Source organism: Rhyacophila brunnea, unplaced genomic scaffold (assembly GCF_057557595.1).
Source record: "Rhyacophila brunnea isolate RB1 unplaced genomic scaffold, BYU_Rbru_1.0 scaffold_22, whole genome shotgun sequence".
In the NCBI taxonomy this organism is placed as follows: Eukaryota; Metazoa; Arthropoda; class Insecta; order Trichoptera; family Rhyacophilidae; genus Rhyacophila; species Rhyacophila brunnea.
Window position 1 is genome coordinate 1,044,108 of NW_028232882.1, and position 17,779 is coordinate 1,061,886.

At 34.7% G+C, this 17,779-nt stretch overlaps 1 protein-coding gene across 1 annotated transcript in view; it reads left to right on the top strand.

The window, feature by feature from the left end:
- The first annotated feature begins 15,285 nt into the window (after positions 1–15,285).
- rho-5 (rhomboid-5) overlaps positions 15,286–17,779 on the top strand; it is a 477,723-nt gene continuing 475,229 nt past the window's right edge. The window contains exon 1 of the mRNA XM_085949601.1: positions 15,286–15,514. The gene's annotated coding sequence lies outside the window, so the exon portion shown is untranslated. The remainder of the gene's footprint in view (positions 15,515–17,779) is intronic.

The window sequence follows — 17,779 nt, forward strand, 5'->3', positions numbered from 1 at the left end:
GAATTACAAATTTTTAATCATTTTTTACCCAGTATAGATCTAAAATGCTTATCTAATAAGCTAGCGTGTAGAGTGGTCAAGGTAAATATTATTGAATTATTATAAATTGATTAATCATAGTGATATTTATGACTTTTATGTGGTATTAAAACGAATACTATGTCATAATTTTACCAACAAATAGCAATTCCCACACCACGCCACATTTGCTCCCACAGGGAATGGTTAAGGACAGCTAGCTAGTATATATTAAAAGACAAGACAAGAGAAATGCAATCTTGGAAACTGTGAACTCACAATCGTGAGGCTGGACTTATTTGCTAATAGTTTTCACCGAGATAACCCTCTAATAATATAACCAGTGGCGGCTTGTGGATAAGATATTTGGGGTGCTGCAGTTGATTAAAAATAAAAATAACGGTTTATTTGGATTATGTTTTACTCAACATCAAAATTAAATATAAATGATTAATTATATTGATAATTAAAATAAAGAACTATGCATAAATTGCTTGCAGAAATAAATTTTAAGAATGTTAATAAATCATTGTAGCTATATTTATTTCCTCGCTTTGAGGAAGGTGCTCACGCGCGACGCAGAAACGGAGAAATATACTGAAAACGAACAGTCTGATCGGCAGTACGAAGCTAGGCTCTCGCCCCTCCGTCGCCCACTCGAGAATGTTCTATTAAAATCGGTACTGTGCAAAATCAAGTACCTACCACGCTATATGATAATATTATTGGACACTGGATGTATCGATGCGCGGGCGAGCTGATTACACGCCTAATAATATTGATATTTTCATATAATATACATAAATTTATGTATATTATAATATTACATTTGTCTAAATTTCCTTGGAGGTGCTGCAGTACCGCAATGCATATGGACGAGCCGCCACTGAATATAACTATATTCAAAAGAATATGATTTCCATTGACAGTCATAGTGCTTAAATTAAGATGTTCTATTGATCTTTGAAGACTGCTCAACTGATTTCAGCTGAAACTAATACTTATCTACGCGCTAATATTGACAAACTTACTTATATATTTTTCATAGCGTTCTCTTAAATATGAAAAGTAGGATAGATACGAAGATTATCGTGGAAATCTCGAGGTATTTTAATATTCCTAAGAAATAATGGTAGGTAGTATGTCGAAAAGCTGAAAGTAGATAATAATATTATTATTATAAATACAGAGGATTATATATATACCTGTTCGATTACACGCTACAATATGCTGATATTATAATATCGCAAATGTTTTCCAAGAATAAATTTATTTATATTACCAATTGGAAAATGCTGAGATAATGTAACCTAAATCAAACCTCCACAAGTGAGCCTCCATAATTATATACCACCTTGAAGTATAAATTGAATTTTTTTAGTCTACTTCACGACGCTACGTAATACCATGGCAGATTTTTCCATACCAACGAAAGCTCTTCATTCTAATAATATATCCCCCCGCTGATCTTGTCTTGCAACCACGATTTCCAATGAGACTTAATATACCACTTATTCTTTGGTCTTGTCTTCATTCGATAAACGCACTTATCATTAATTGTTTTTGGTGTCATATATTCTGGCATTCATTATACAAGTTAGTGTTCTTCAACTTTTGAACACCTGTGGCCCGGCGAACACAGATGAAATATTTCGCGGACCAGTATCAGCCAAAAATAAAAACCAATATAGATCAAATTTTATTTATTAAATAAAATTATACTTTTTGGTTAGTGCGACATCTGCTGCCGTTTCTTTGTAAGAAAATTTGATATACGTAGTTACAGCGTTGTTTCTGAGAGACAAAACACTGCATTAACATCCATTCGATTTCTCTGCTTGGTTTTTATTACTGACATCGATAAAAAAGTCTTTTCACACAAATAGGAAGTCGAAAAAACGACCAATAATCTGATAGATTTATAACTCAGAGATTGATATTCTTTATCGAGGGATATGACAAATTAAGACAATGATTGCATTTTATGTCTGGACACCAGAGTGACATCAGATTATTACCCAGAGGTCACCTTTGCCCTTTTACAATTCCCCGAATCGTGTAGCGGTGTAGTCGGTTGAAAGCATGATTAAAGCTTTAGCGGACCGGTGTCCACCCGCGGACCACCGGTTGAAGAATACTGCATTATACTGTAAATTAGTAATTTTTATTACTTTGTTGACACTGCAATCGTCGTACTGACTCGATACTGAATCATCATTCAGCATGAATTATTATTGTTGCAGGGGTGTGCAATTTCAATACCTATTGGATTAGAAAAAAACACTGTACCTGAAAAATGATAATACATACAACTATATCAGTAAACGTGAAATATTTCTTTCATTGGCAGAATTTCCTTTTATTTGTATTTAGAATTACATGTGGGCATGAGGTAGTAGTGGGTAGTGAAATAATCACAAGAATTAACCAGGCTATGTTAAAATCATTGTATATTATTAAACTGAGGCGTTTAATAAAATAAAATCCACAATTCAAAATTAGTGGGAAACTACGTTTTTGTGCGTCAAGTGTAACGGGTTAAGTTTAAAATTACCTAGTTTCTTTTTTCTATCGTATTTTATTTTTTAACTAGAGCAATATGCATATTTATATAAGCTGATTAACAAACCCCCTTTTCCAATACATTCATACATGATAAAATAAGACTTGTCAAAATTTATTTTACCATCGTCGTCATCAACTAGTGTCGATCCACGGCTGGATGAAGGCCTCTCCTAATTCCCTCTATTCTTCTCGGTCCCTAGATATTTGCTGTCACGTATATCCACATTTTTTATAACACTATAAATAATCGATTTATGAAAATCATTATGTTTTAAGCCTTTGATTTTGGACCGTTTTAGAAGTTAATAGACCTTTACATAGTGTGTGAAATTGTACATTAATTTAATATAGACATGTACTGTTAGTGACCACACCCGGTGTCCCAGTTGAGAATCGATTGATTTACGCGATTTTGAGGGCTGTTTTCTCATAATCAAGAATAATCAGCATTGCAATTCTTGAGTGGTATTATTTTCAACGGAAAAAATAATCTTTGAAGAATTTTATTTTCAAATACCCGGATGACTTCTCTTGTTCTTACATGTTACTCATCATTAAACTAGTATGTATAGCTTCTTCTTATTGTGCCATCCCCTAGCGGAGGTCGGCCACCATCAAGGCGATCTTATATTTGTCGTCTGCTACTCGGAACAGTTCGGTGGAGCTGCACTCGTACCAATCACGGAGGTTCTTAAGCCACGAAATGCGGCGCCGTCCTCTGCTACGCTTCCCATTGATTTTTCCTTGAATGACAAGTTGGGGAATGCTGTATTTTTGTCCTCTCATAATGTGGCCGAGGTATTGTAGTTTCCTGATTTTGATACTACGTAGAACTTCTCGGTCCTTCCCCATTCGATTGAGAACTTCAACATTTGTCACCCGGTCAGTCCAAGGAATTTTGAGGATGCGTCTATACAGCCACATCTCGAAAGCTTCAAGTCTCCGTGACATCTCTTGGTTTAGCGTCCATACTTTCCATACCATAAAAAAGAATTGAGAGCACATAACAACGTACCATACGCAGTCTCAGACCTAGGTTAAGATCTCGATTGCTAAGGAGGCGTCTCATTTTGAGAAAGGTGCTCTTTGCGATCTCAACTCTAGTTTTTATTTCCTGAGACTGGTCCCATTTCTCATTGACCCATGTACCTAAATATTTATAATGGGTCACACGTTCGATTGGTTCGCTGTTAATGACAAAATTTGTGTTGGTGTCTGGTGTCGCTGTTTTTGATACTAGTAATAGTTTTGTTTTCTTAAGGTTAATTTTTAAACCATAAGAATTACTGACCTCATTAACCTTTTTTACCAGTTGATGTAAACTCTTTAAACTATCAGCAATCAGCACAGTATCATCGGCATATCGTATATTGTTAATGTGTTTGCCATTAACTATAATACCCACCGATTCACCTTCTAAGGCTTCCTTGAAAATAGCTTCCGAGTACATATTAAATAGCAAAGGGGACAATATACAACCCTGTCTTACACCGCGACGATTTTTTACCTCTCCACTGATTTCGTTTTCAATCTTTATATTCGCAGTTTGATTCCAATATAAGTTAGCTATCAGTTGAATGTCTCTTGCATCGATGCCTTTCTCCTGTAAGAGTTCGAGAAGTTTAGGATGTCTAACAGTATCGAATGCTTTCTCGTAATCGATGAAACACATATAAACATCAACATTAACATCTAGGCATCTTTGCACTAGAACATTCAAGCTGAAGAGTGCTTCGCGAGTGCTCAAACCACTTCTGAAGCCAAATTGTGTATCATTCATGTCTTCTTCGCATTTTCGAAAAATCCTATTATGGATGATTTTTAATAAGACTTTTAACATATGGCTCATCAAACTTATTGTTCTAAACTCGCTGCACTCCTTTGCATTCGCCTTTTTTGGTAGAGTGATGAATGTCGATTTCAACCAATCATCGGGAATTATGCCCGTTTCGTAAATTTTATTAAACAAATCAACGAGAATTTCTAATTGACCTTCTTCTAATAATTTTATCATTTCGTTGTAAATATTATCAGGGCCGACAGCTTTACCATTTTTAGAATTTCGTATTGCGTTTATTATTTCTGCCCTATTTATGCATGGGGCTTGTTCACATTCATTAAAAGTATAGCCAATAGGTCCCCTATCATCATCAAACAGATTTTCAATATATGTCTTCCAACGAGTCAGCTTCTTTTCTATATCTAATATAATACGCCCATCTTCGTCTTTCAAGATAGTTGATGAGGTTCCTTTCGTAATTCCCAATGTTTCCTTTATCTTCTTGTGCATATTAAAGGAATCGTATTTTCGTTGGAGATTTTCAATTTCTTTGCATTGGTCGGACATCCATTCTTCTTTAGCTGTACGAATTTTACTTTTTATGGTATTATGAATTCTCCTATATTGAGTTTCATTTTTATTTTTCCATTTTCTTCTTTCGTCCATTAAAGACAGAATCTCATCTGTCATCCATTTTTGCTTCTTAGCTGTTCTTTTATATTCTAATTGATTATTAGATATGGAGGAGAACACATCTTTTATCCTGTCCCACTTGTCTGTTATGTCAGAGGATGTAATGACTGAAGTTTTTATTTGTTCTATTTCTGTGTTCAGTGCACTTTTTACTTGTCGTTTGACTTCGGGATCCTTCATGTTGGGTTGCGCGTGGTTCCCTCAGTAATCTTTTTAATCTAATTTTTACTGTAGCTACAATAGGATTGTGGTCAGATGAGATGTCAGTACCTGGATAAGTTTTAATAGATGTTACGCTATTTCTGTAACGATTGCGAATTAATATATAGTCTATTTGATTTCTTACAATGTTATTGCCATCATCTTGTGGGGATTTCCATGTATACAATCGCCTTGCTGGAAGTTTGAATAATGTGTTACAAACAACCATACTCTCTTCCTGGCAAAATTGTAGTAATCTTTCTCCTCGATCATTTCTTTGTCCTAGACCAAATTCTCCTACTAACTCTCCACTTTTACCTTTACCAATCTTTGCGTTGAAATCTCCTATAATTAAGGTAACTTCATTATCTTTCGTCGATTTTAGAATTTCATTTATCTGTTGATAGAATTCTTCTATAACATCGTCATCTTTGTCGGCAGTTGGAGCGTACACCTGTATTATATTAACATTACCCATCCATGATTTGAGTTGTAATAGCATTATTCTATCAGAGTAGGGAACAAAACTATTGACCGATCTGTTAATTTTATCGGTCACTATGATACCCACTCCATTTAGATGGTGGTTATCATCATTTCCCGAGTAATACAAGGTGCCGTTGTCAGTTTTAAATCTGCCGTTTCCCTTCCACTTCACTTCGCTGATACCAAGGATGTCTAATTTTGACCGATTATAATATTAAATTCTACAGGTTTTTTTAAAAAGGTTTGTCGATAGCTATTTCGGTTGTAACACCATTATCAAGACTATTCAGATAGGCCATTTGCCTTTGCTTAAATACTATACGCATAGATAGAGATAGAATACATTTTCTTATTCGTTCAAACAATATTATGACTTTGTATACTTATTATTAATTGTAATATTATTAATACTTTGAAAACCCTAAGTGGGTTTCTAATAGATATCAAAATCTACTAAATTTATCGAAAATATAATATTCGAGTGCTTTGGTTATTTCTTGACATTATTAATCAATTAAAATATTATTAGTATAATTTTGTTAATCATGTGCTTAAATTATATGTAATAGTGGCAACGAATGCATTACCAAATTTTCATTAATTATGTGATTACTTATGGGATAATTCGCGATTAATTTCCAACTGTTCGAGTAAATTTAATTTTAGACCTTTGTTACATAAATGCAAACATTCTGGCGTTATTTTATCACTGATGATATGCGAATTTACTATCAAATGTTTAGCGAACTGAAAATCTGTTTAACCATTCCTGAAAGACCGGATGTGTTCTTCAAAACGAGTTTTTATAGGCCTACCGTAGAATTTAATATTAATTATATTTTCATTTCTTTTAAAATGGAATTCTACCAAGTAAATGCTAATTCAATTAATAGTATTTATATAATTTTACGCATCAGACTTTTTATGTACGAGGGTGGGTCAATAAGTCCTTAGAAAAGCCGACAAGTGGCGCGACTAGTACTGTAAGCGGTTTGTTTTCATGCAGCGGCACTACCGATTCAGTATACTGCGAAGTTTCAATCAGATTGGTCGGGTTGTTGTGTGTTTCTCGTACATTTAAAAAAAAAATTTGCTTGTGGAAAATGGAAAAATGGAAAATGGAGAAAATTGAGTTTAGAGCTGTTATTAAACATTTTAATATAAAAGGGTTAACAGCAAAGGAAATAAAAAATGAGTTGGATTTAGTTCACGGCATATCTGCTCCTTCACTTGCAACTATTTATAACTGGTTAAATGAATTTAAACGTGGTCGTACATCAACAAAGGATGAACCACGCTCAGGACGTCCTGTAGAGGTGACTACACCAGAAATGATCAATAAAATCCACGATATGGTGTTAAGTGACCGAAGATTAAAGTTGAGTGAGATAATTGAGGTTACAGGGATCTCAAAAGGTAGCGTCATTTCTATTTTACATGACAAATTGGGCATGAAAAATATTTCTGCAAGATGGGTGCCGCGTTTGCTCACAGTCGACAATAAACGCAATAGGGTGGTGGCCTCTAAAGCCCTGTTGTCGCTCATGCAACGCAATCCGGATGAATTTTTTCGTCGCTTTGTGACTGTAGATGAAACATGGATACACCACTATACTCCCGAGACGAAAGAACAGTCAAAGCAGTGGATTGCAAAGACAAACCATGTCCAAAGAAGGCGAAAACCGTAAAATCAGCTGGTAAGGTTATGGCTACTGTATTTTGGGATGCACGTGAAATTATTTTCGTTGACTATTTGGAAAAAGGAAAAACAATAACAGGGGATTATTATGCATCTTTATTGGACCAGCTAAAAAACGAAATTGAAGAAAAACGGCCTCATTTAAACAGGAAAAAAATCCTCTTTCATCAGGACAATGCCCGTGTTCACACATGTTTACGATCAATGGCTAAAATTGAAGAATTGAAGTTCGAATTGGTCGACCACCCACCGTATTCGCCAGATTTAGCCACCAGTGACTTTTTCCTTTTCCCAAACTTAAAAAAATGGCTAAGTGGACAAGGTTTTTTTGCAAATGAAGAAGTCATCGATCGGACAAATGCTTATTTTGAGGACCTTCCGAAAACTTATTTTTCTGACGGTTTAAAAAAAATTGAGAAACGTCTAACCAAGTGTATTGAGCTCCAAGGAGATTATGTTGAGAAATAAAAAAAAAATACAAAAATAAAAACTGTTTTAATGCTTTTTTCTAAGGAATTATTGACCCACCCTCGTATCATGTTTTATTGTATTTTTATGGTTCACCGGCAGGATAATTTATTTTACTATTTGTTTATCAATGGTTAACATTTAAAACGTAAATAAAAAGTAACAATGTTTAAAATTCAAAATAAAACTTGTATATTATTTGATACATAACCAGGGCCAAATTGAGGCAATTCGTTTGATAGTTGGTAACCTCAATTTTTACTTTTATTATATATTTTTTTTCAATTCTGATTCTGTAAGTCGTTTTCATAGTATGCATATTCATAAAATATAAACTCCAGCTCTGTTTGCTAGTTAAATAGAGTGAAACAGGAGGTTGATTTCAAAGTCATTGATATTCATCAGTCGCCATTTTTTTTAACTAACTTTACGCATGATTTTGTTTTCATTTTATTATAATGACGGACATGCTCTTTTGCTATTCGCTCTTTCCAATTGTTTACTAATATGTTTGTAAAATTAAAATATTATTTGCAATCCTAATTAATGTCATTGACGGTTTTTTTGGTGATTATCTCAAAATGGTGAAATATGGAGGTTACCGACTTTCAAGCTAACATATTCATTTAATACTGTCTTGGTAGAACACTGTGTTAAAGATATCGCAAAGACATACCAGTAATATTATCAAAACAAAAGAGTAAAAAAAAATAATTCAAACATTTCCTTTACGTGTAATTAATATTTCCAAATATCTCTAAGACTTCAAATTGTAACTTCTCATTATATTATATTATATTGTCACGATAATAAGTCAAAATAATCGTTACTGCGTCAATGTTGACCTGTCTACAAAAGTCGCATTCATCATCACCATCATCAGTCGGGGTCGATCCACTGCCGGATGAAGTCCTCCCCTAGCTCCCTCGACTCTTCTAGTACCCTAGTTATTTGCTATGAATTCGTCTATCCAGCGAATTTTAGGGCGTCGCTGTGAGCATTTAGTACCCCTTGGATACCACTGTATGATGGCATTTGTCCAGTGGTTGTCCACTCTCCGAGCGATATGTCCAGCCCATTGTCATTTCACCTGCCTAGCGACATCTATCACATCGTGTACTCTTGCCTGTTTCTTTATCCATTGGTTTATTTTGAGATTTTTAATCCTTTCAGCGCTGACGGCACAGCTGTTGTGTCCTCCTTAGTTGGCCATTATATATAATTAGCATGTTATTTAAATGTGGTGATTAAAAAGTAATTAAATACTCTGCGGTGAAGAGGTTAAACGCTATGCCCAAAATGTACATTTCCATGCCACGTTTCGCTACTCGTAATTTTTGGATTTCTCTTACATTAGGAGTCCACGTTTCACACGCATACGTAAGAGTTGGTAGCACACATTGGTTGAACACTTTACGCCGAAGACACAACGGTAGATCATTTTTGAAGATACTATTCAGGCGCCTAAATGCACCCCATGATCCTGCGAGCAATGTCGTCATACATTTGTTGACATAGTCAATTATTTACATTTTTTGTCTAAGATAGGAGTAGTTGTTGACCCGCTCAATTTGGGTGCCATTGATGAGGATTGCTTTTAGTTCAGCATAGCAGTTTCTGCACTATAATCATTGCGGTTCATGGGGTGTTGTAGCAGTAACAAAAAATAAACAAGTTAATCTATTATTTACTGCAAACATATATGTAGATATTATAAATTTGTAATGTTTCGTGTTAATTGAATTGCCTAATATAGTTTTGAAGTGATGTATTTCTGGTTTGACGTAAAATAAAGTCATACAATATACATACTTAAGTGAAAAAGGCTCATATCTAAGAATGTTTGGTTCTTATCTCATAGTTAGTTGACAAAATTCCTCAAACTCCAACAGCTAATGTACGACTCTGAAATACGAGTAATTGGAATATTTTATCCTTTGTTGGTAGAGAATATAAAAATATGAAGTATGCATTATTGTTGACGGATGCTCTTTTGCTGTAAGTAACTTTTAAAGCACATCCCTTAATTCTATCCTTAACGTAAACCATCATAATAATTAATAAAATAAGAAGTATATTACAACACAAGTCTTAATCAAATAATGTAGCTACCGTATCCAGTATTACTCACTTACTTAAATTGGCCCTACAGACTATTCAGGAATCTCTATCCAGAGCTATCTCTCTCTCTCTCTCCAGTCAGCGATAGACAGCCTCTTTTGACGTTATCCGCCCATCTTATCCTGGGGCGGCTCAGGGGGCGAGTGCTTACATGGGTTCCTTTATAAACTTTATTATAGAACTCTAGGTATCGTATCTAACAACGTGACTGCCAATCTGGGTCTTCGCGCCCTTAAAACATTGACTGTCCGCAGATCTCAGCATTCATACAGATGCGCCACCTTTGGTTTTCTTGTTTTCTTTAACTGTTCCAAATTTTTCTTTTGAATACATGGATAGCCGTTTCTTGTTTTTCCGTCAGGCTTCAGGTTTCACACACATAAACCATACATTGGTTTCACGGCCATGTAGTATACACCCGGAATGTATTTTTTGACGATAGCTTGTACCTGAATCATGGCCCCCACGAAATGGAGGGGAGGGGGACAAGGCGAAGAATGTTGCATTTCACTACTCGTCAATCTTGCTGACGAGTTCGAAGTTCATCTCATTTTTTTGGAGGGTGCCTTTTTCCAAGTACTTGCAAAAGCAGTGTCTTCGAATGTTGAGTTACCGAACAAAATGTTTCTTGGGTATCTATTATTCCTCGAAACTTTTAACTAGGTACACAGTTTTCTTAATATTCACCTTCAGATATATTCGTTTGACTGCATCCCGTGGAATATTCAGTATTATTTAAAAAATATTTTAAGTATTCAAAAACTAAAATTCAAATATATTTTTAAAGTTCATTCTAAAAAAGAATCATTTGATATCTGATTTTAAAAGAGGTGATCATTGATTAAAAATATTCTAGAAGTTTTCTGATATTTCAATAATTCCAATTTAAAGTTTCATTACAACCTATTTAAACTTTTTTGACGTTTTGATGCCAATCTAAGGTTGAATTTTTGTCGAATAAATGTATATTTACCGATTTATAAAATAAATCTGAATAGAAAATTATTGAATAAAAAAATAAAAACCATAAACTACATATACCTATGATGAAATGTATAAAATGTTACAGATTTCTATTAATTTATTATTATGGCAACATTTTCTATTTTACAACGTTTTTCTTAGGTCGTATACTTATTTGTCCGGTACAAATCTTGCAATCGATTTTTAACTAACTTTCCGACTAGCTAGACATTTGAAACTTTTAGAATATAATATATCAGAACACGATTGGCGATGTAATACTTTTAGCCATCTTTAAGTAGAATTGAATTCATTTTCAGTTAATTCTGTTTTGTATGAAAAGTTATTTCGACACCATTATTGGTTGGTAGGGGTCTGGGTTCCTAGCAACTAAATTAATAATATATACGTGCGTTACTATGGAAATCAAAATGGCATTTCAGTATTCTATATTTGTTTGTTTATTTTTTATTTACTTCAGTACAAATTTTTTTGATCGTTTAAGCTAGTCAAGTCAAGTTTATATGATTCAACAGAAAATTTAAAAACGTTGTATATAAAAAGTTTTTTTATCTTGTAATTATTTATTTTTCTCTCTCTTGGTAGGTATCTGCTAATGTACAAATCTAAGGGTATTTTGTTATCTGTATTTCTTTACTAAATGTTTCGATGACTAATGAATATAATCGTACGATGAATTATATTGATGTATTTATTTCTTTGTTTCCAGGTGGTAAATCATGAAGCAGTGATGATAGCGGGGCTTAGGGCGGCGCCGTGCGCCCGCCGCTAGGGCGCCGCCCACGCCCTTGCCCCCCAAATTCGCCCTGCATCTTTTCACAGGTAATACGACATAGCTATAAGTATATACTATTTAAATTAACAACACAGTTATTTCAAATCAATTTATTTACACATGATGAACTTTACAAATTACAAATTCATGACGTTCACAACTTGACATAAAACGAAGTAATATTAGTAAAAGAGTAAATATAAAAGAATATGAAGTAAATAATATTTTTTTTTTTATTCAACAAATAAGACATACGATTAGAGAATGCAACATTTTATTATATTATATTGAATATACATAATTTGAAAACTTCTCATGGATATTTTACAAACAAAGAAAATCATTTTGTAGAAAAAAATACGACACCCGATGGGACTTTAACCTGTATCTGCTGGCTGAGCGCCAATATGCTTTTCCAATTAAGCTACGGGCATCTTATTAAATTACGATGATTTTAACTATTGGTTGTTATATGAAATGCTTGAAGTACATGGACTTGAATGAGCCAAGTAGACCTTATTTAAAAAAAAAATAAAACAACGTCTACCTAAACTGATTCTCACGTAGGTGAAATATATCAATATCCGAAGCGATTTGGTCGCCAAATTATTAAATTCATCAAATCATTCAATTATTGAATCATCAGTATATTAAACGATAACTCTTGTCTTGTTTTAGCAATAGGTTGATTGGTTATAACAAAATATGCTGTAGTATAAGATATAACATTCGAATATTGATGATGATATAATGCAATGGTTGACGAAAGGGAAGATGGTTTGACCCTTGATTGGACCTATCAGCCTCTAGTATTGCTTTGGAAGGCAATATCCAATAATAATATTTGGCAAATCATTGAATTTATATTAAAATTCAATGAATCCAACCGAAGTTTTTACTTTTCTGAGTCTCGTAACATCGCAAAAAGCAGGGCTCGAAGTGGACCAAGGCGGACAGGAACGCAGCTCCGGTTCGTGAAATCCTCGTGCAAATTTAAGGAAATATTAAACTAATTTACGATAGGTATATACTGTTTTTGATGATTAATGACAAAAATTAAATTATCGTAGTCGAAATGTTAAAACGTCTAATGTGACAATTTTGTCGTTTTTATTTTAATATTTTTAGTCTTTTTATGTTACAATGTTGATTAATTAAAGCCCCTAAAGTTGTAAACAACAACAAAATTCAAATTATCGAACGTGAATATTGTGAATTGGGTCTGCTGTGTAAATGTTTGGAACATTCATGAATCTCTAGGGAGGTGTGAATAGGTTTTAATACTCTTACTACGTATTTACAAACCAGGCATAGAGGCGTATATAGATAAACTAGAGTAGGTATATTTGGTCATGTTTAGTTTTATAAATCGGTTCACCCCAGCATCATACAAGGACTCCTTCCGAAAGCTTCAAGTTCCACATTTTGAATATAAGAAGATTACATAGTTAACGTTTGTTTTGTTCCAGATGTCGTGACGGCGCGGCCAGCATGCCGGCCGAGGAGCACGGCTACGGAAGCGGACACGCGCACACTCACGCGCACTCTCACGCCGGCACGGGAGGTACCACGGCAGCCCCTTCGGCGCCGCCCCCCGCCGCCAGGTATTCCTGTGAGCGCTTCCCCAGCGCCGCCGAGCGCTTCAGCGTGGCGCCGCCGCCGCAGCCCCCCGTCTACTGCTACCAGAGGGATGGCTCGCCCCCCTCGCCCGCGCCCCCTTGCGACCGCTTCGTCACCCCGCCGGCGCCGCAGGCTACGCAACAAGTCTCACCCGAAAGATCTCCGCGAAGATCCCGCACCCACTCGGCACTGCCATCGCGATATCTCGCCACATCCACTCCGGTCGTTTCCAGATACGTGCCGCCATCCGCGCACGTGCCGGTCGAGAGATATGTTCCGAGACCTAGTCCGAGCCCTGCGGGAGGCCCCTATTACTGTTCGGAGAGGTACTCCGAGCCTTACCGGCAGTACAGGCCTTACCAGCGAGCTCGCCCGCCTACCAGGCGCTGCTGCCCTCCTCCGGGAAATCAGAACGGCGGGTCACCCTCCATGCTGCCTCCAGAAAGATTCCAGAGGGAGTACAGTTCGTCTCCTCTGCTCAACCACGCGGATGAGCATGCGAGGTACGGGCGAGAGTTCGCGACGCAGATGGAGGGCGGTGGGGGGTATGTGGAGTACGTAGGAGGGTCGGGAGGGCGACATGTGAGCTGCACTCCGCCTGGAGCCAGGCTGCCACCGGATCCGCCCTGCTGCCTGCAAGCCAGAAGATGTGCACCGCCCGCTCTTAACTGGTAAGTACATATTTATTCATTCCATTAATGATTTATTGTATATTATCAAATTTGAAACATACATTTAATATCCATTATTCAATCTTCCAATCGCGGGATACATTTTGGTCGATGATGAAATAGCGTGTATATTCTGTGTTATTTTATATATATGATTTTATTGAGATTTTGAAGGGGATAATATTTCAAGGTCGTAAAGGTACCTAGCACAAAAACAGTTCCACAAGGTTTGTTTCAGAACAAGAATTCACCATGATCCTATGTAGCGCTATGAAGCAAGGCTGCACTGGCAGTCCTTGTTCTCTTTGAAGTCTGGTCTAGCACCGAGATGAAAAAAAATACACGTTGTTCGTGGAGCATTGCAGACAATAAGGTTCCAAATCTATAAGATCCTAACCTAACCTAACCTAGCCTAACAAATAATCCAGTATATCGGCTATTTTCAAAAATTGTTTAAAAACTGTAAACCGACAAGAACCGTGATTAATTTAGACATGGATTTTACTTCAGTACCTACTGTACAACCCAAAGGGGTTGGACGGTCTTTAATATACGACCATATATTTCCGATACAACATTTCACGGTAAAGTGTGATACGGCAAACTGCATAAGTACAAATTTCCGGACACGATCATTTTTATCAGACTCGGAATCAAACAACACCAACCGTTTCAGAGATGGGCAATTTACCAATAACTCCAACATTTTTTAACAACGGTATGTTGGTGGTATATGTATATATAATTAAAAGGGAATATTATGTATATATACCTACTCATAACTATTAAATTCAGGGTTCAGCTTTTATATGGGCCAAGCGGGTACAGAAAACAGGGCCATGAAATCTGCACTTCATGCAGAATCAGCAAAGTATTTCAAAACATGTTACAGCGAACAGAATGGTTAAATTCTTTTTCAAATATTTGCGGAGAAATGATATAGGTAAATATTTACACAAAAAACATTGTGAAATATATTTTAATAAAATAACTGTTATAAATTGAATAAACTATGACATTGTACTACTGTCTTATCAGATTTATTATTATACTTACTGTTTTTTTATATGTCATCTGACTATTCGAAGGCACTACGGCTTTTCTATATGAATATGTCTTATATGTTGGCCAATAGATGTCGTTAAAAGAGATAATGCAATACTGATGCAAGTTCACTCACACACGCGCGCACGTATAAACACATGTCGAAGAGAATCGAATCTGTGAAGGGCGTAACTGTCAGGTGTGTTCCGTATGAAAGTTATTAAATTTAGTGCAATAGCTGCATTATAGTGAAGTTTTAGAATACATATTGTGAATTCTACGTTAGTGCTTAGTGCTAACATTATAAAATATGTTTCACGTGTGAAGTTCCAAACATATTCTAAAAGAACAGTCATACTTTTTTTTTTATCTCAAGAGGCTTTTTGAAGGTTTGTCAACAATGTTTTGATTACATTTTAGGTTATGTTATGTATGATGAAATTGAAAAATTGTATATACATAGGTATGTAGTGTATTTGATAATAATTGTCAGCTTATGTATTTTAATATAGTTTTATTTGAGTGTCTTCATATATTTAAATAATATATTCTAGTCTTTAGTATACGTCATAATATTTGAAATACCGTTATTATTAAATTTATTTATTCTGTAAATTTTGTTTTAAATATGCAACATAATTACATAGTCTAATAATATGCGGATTTTTAAACTTAATATAATAATTCAATTAATGAATAAAAGTATAGAAAAATAAAGTTAATTACAAATTGTTGTGCTCCTTAGTGAAAGTTATACAACAAACTTTGTTTTGTTTACGAATAGCGGTTGTTAGCCTTTCACGTAAGTCGTTGGATTAAACTTACTTTGAAAAAAATATGCATTTTTTATTTATATTTTTATTTTAAATCATTGACATTATTTTTTATGTACACGAGACATGTTTTATTTGCACAATAAACATTCTCAAGTAATATTAAATTTAAAATTAATTTATTACAAAGATCTAAACGTAAATTAATTAAGTAAAGTTATAATATTTTACATGACTGTTGTTTACATGTCTATTAGTAACGCAAAGTACCGCGCGGCAATTTGTTCTATCATGTTTGGGCGTTTAGTCGAAAATCTCAGAAATAACCGATTTTACTTTTACTACAAAGAGCAGTGTTTGTCACATATGTTTGTACACACATTACTCACGATTACATACCCATAATTTTATGATTTTTAAATGTGTTGCTAGCAGCGTTGCCAAATTAGCATTTTTAATAGGGATATGATTTGAAAAAGTCGCATCATGGTGTTAAATCTAGCGTTTTTCGACACCGCGAACGGCTTAAAAGTTTCCATATTAAAGCCAGAATATTAAACCAGATTTTCGTGAAAATCAACATGCTGGACTATTGTATCTTACATCCTAAATAAACGAAATATTACATACCAAATTAAGACTATTAAATTTCTTATCTGCATTCACATTTTTAATTTATGAGTAATTTTATTTGTTGTAAAATACTAAAGTAAATTTCGATCATTGTTATTGTAAAAACCGTATTAATAATTATTACAAATGATATATTTTTCAAGTTAAAAAATCTAGCATTTTATATGTTAGGTATCTAGTTTGGCCCACGGTGGCCGCGCGGCTTAAGCGTTAAACTATCACGCCGTGCGTCCCAGGTTCGAATCCTGGGTCTGGCAAGTATGCATATTGTTTTTCAATTTGTGTGTGAGTCAGGGTATGGAACTAATAGGTGGAGCAAGTGGCTGACATCCATTTCTCGTAAAAAACAAAATCTGTTAATACAAACCTCTACTCTGTGGAGGCCCATAATGATCCTATTAGGATCGGACATGGTCGGAAAAAATCTAGTTTGGCAATACTCTAAATATTATTATATTAATTTCATTTTTTTGGAATGGAGTTTTACATCGTTTCGCGCAATTCCCGGAAATGATTTTTACATGAAAAACGTTTAAATGATCGCTGTGTAAAGAGTCACTAAATACGTTAATTTGAATTCTATTATTTCATTAAATTTAACCCGATCTATTTATTGTGTCCTTGTAGTTTGATAATCTTATGAAAGTGTGTGAACACTGATAATAGTGATAATATATATTTAGTTATGTACACAATACCTACACACATATATACTGTAATATCTTATCAAATAATAGACATAACGAAATTATTTATTATTTTTGCACTATCTAACAGATAGGAAATTAAATACTGACATTTATAAAGTGTGGATTGTTGCAAAAATAAAATGTAAAATATCTGCTTTATTTGTTTTACTGTAGGTAACACAATGTAATGGAGTATCGGAATATCCAGTTACCTCATCAATTAGTGGTACAGTGTAGTGCTTTGATACTTTTCCAGATAGTTTTCACCAATATTATGTTACACGCAATATTTTTTAATCATGTGAATAAAAAAAAAATATGTCGCTTTTATTTTTAACGTGAAATTAGAGGAGAACTAGTAAAATTTGCATAAAAATGCGAGAGAAGCGATTAGTCAGTTAAATAATTAAGTGATTATCGGAAAATAATATATTCCCCGTTATGTTATGTCGTGACACAGTGTAATCCAGATATTATTTTTCAATGGTCTACTTTGCTTGAATTTTCCACCTCCGAATGTAATATATCATTCAGTCGTTTACGGCACCCTTTATTGTTT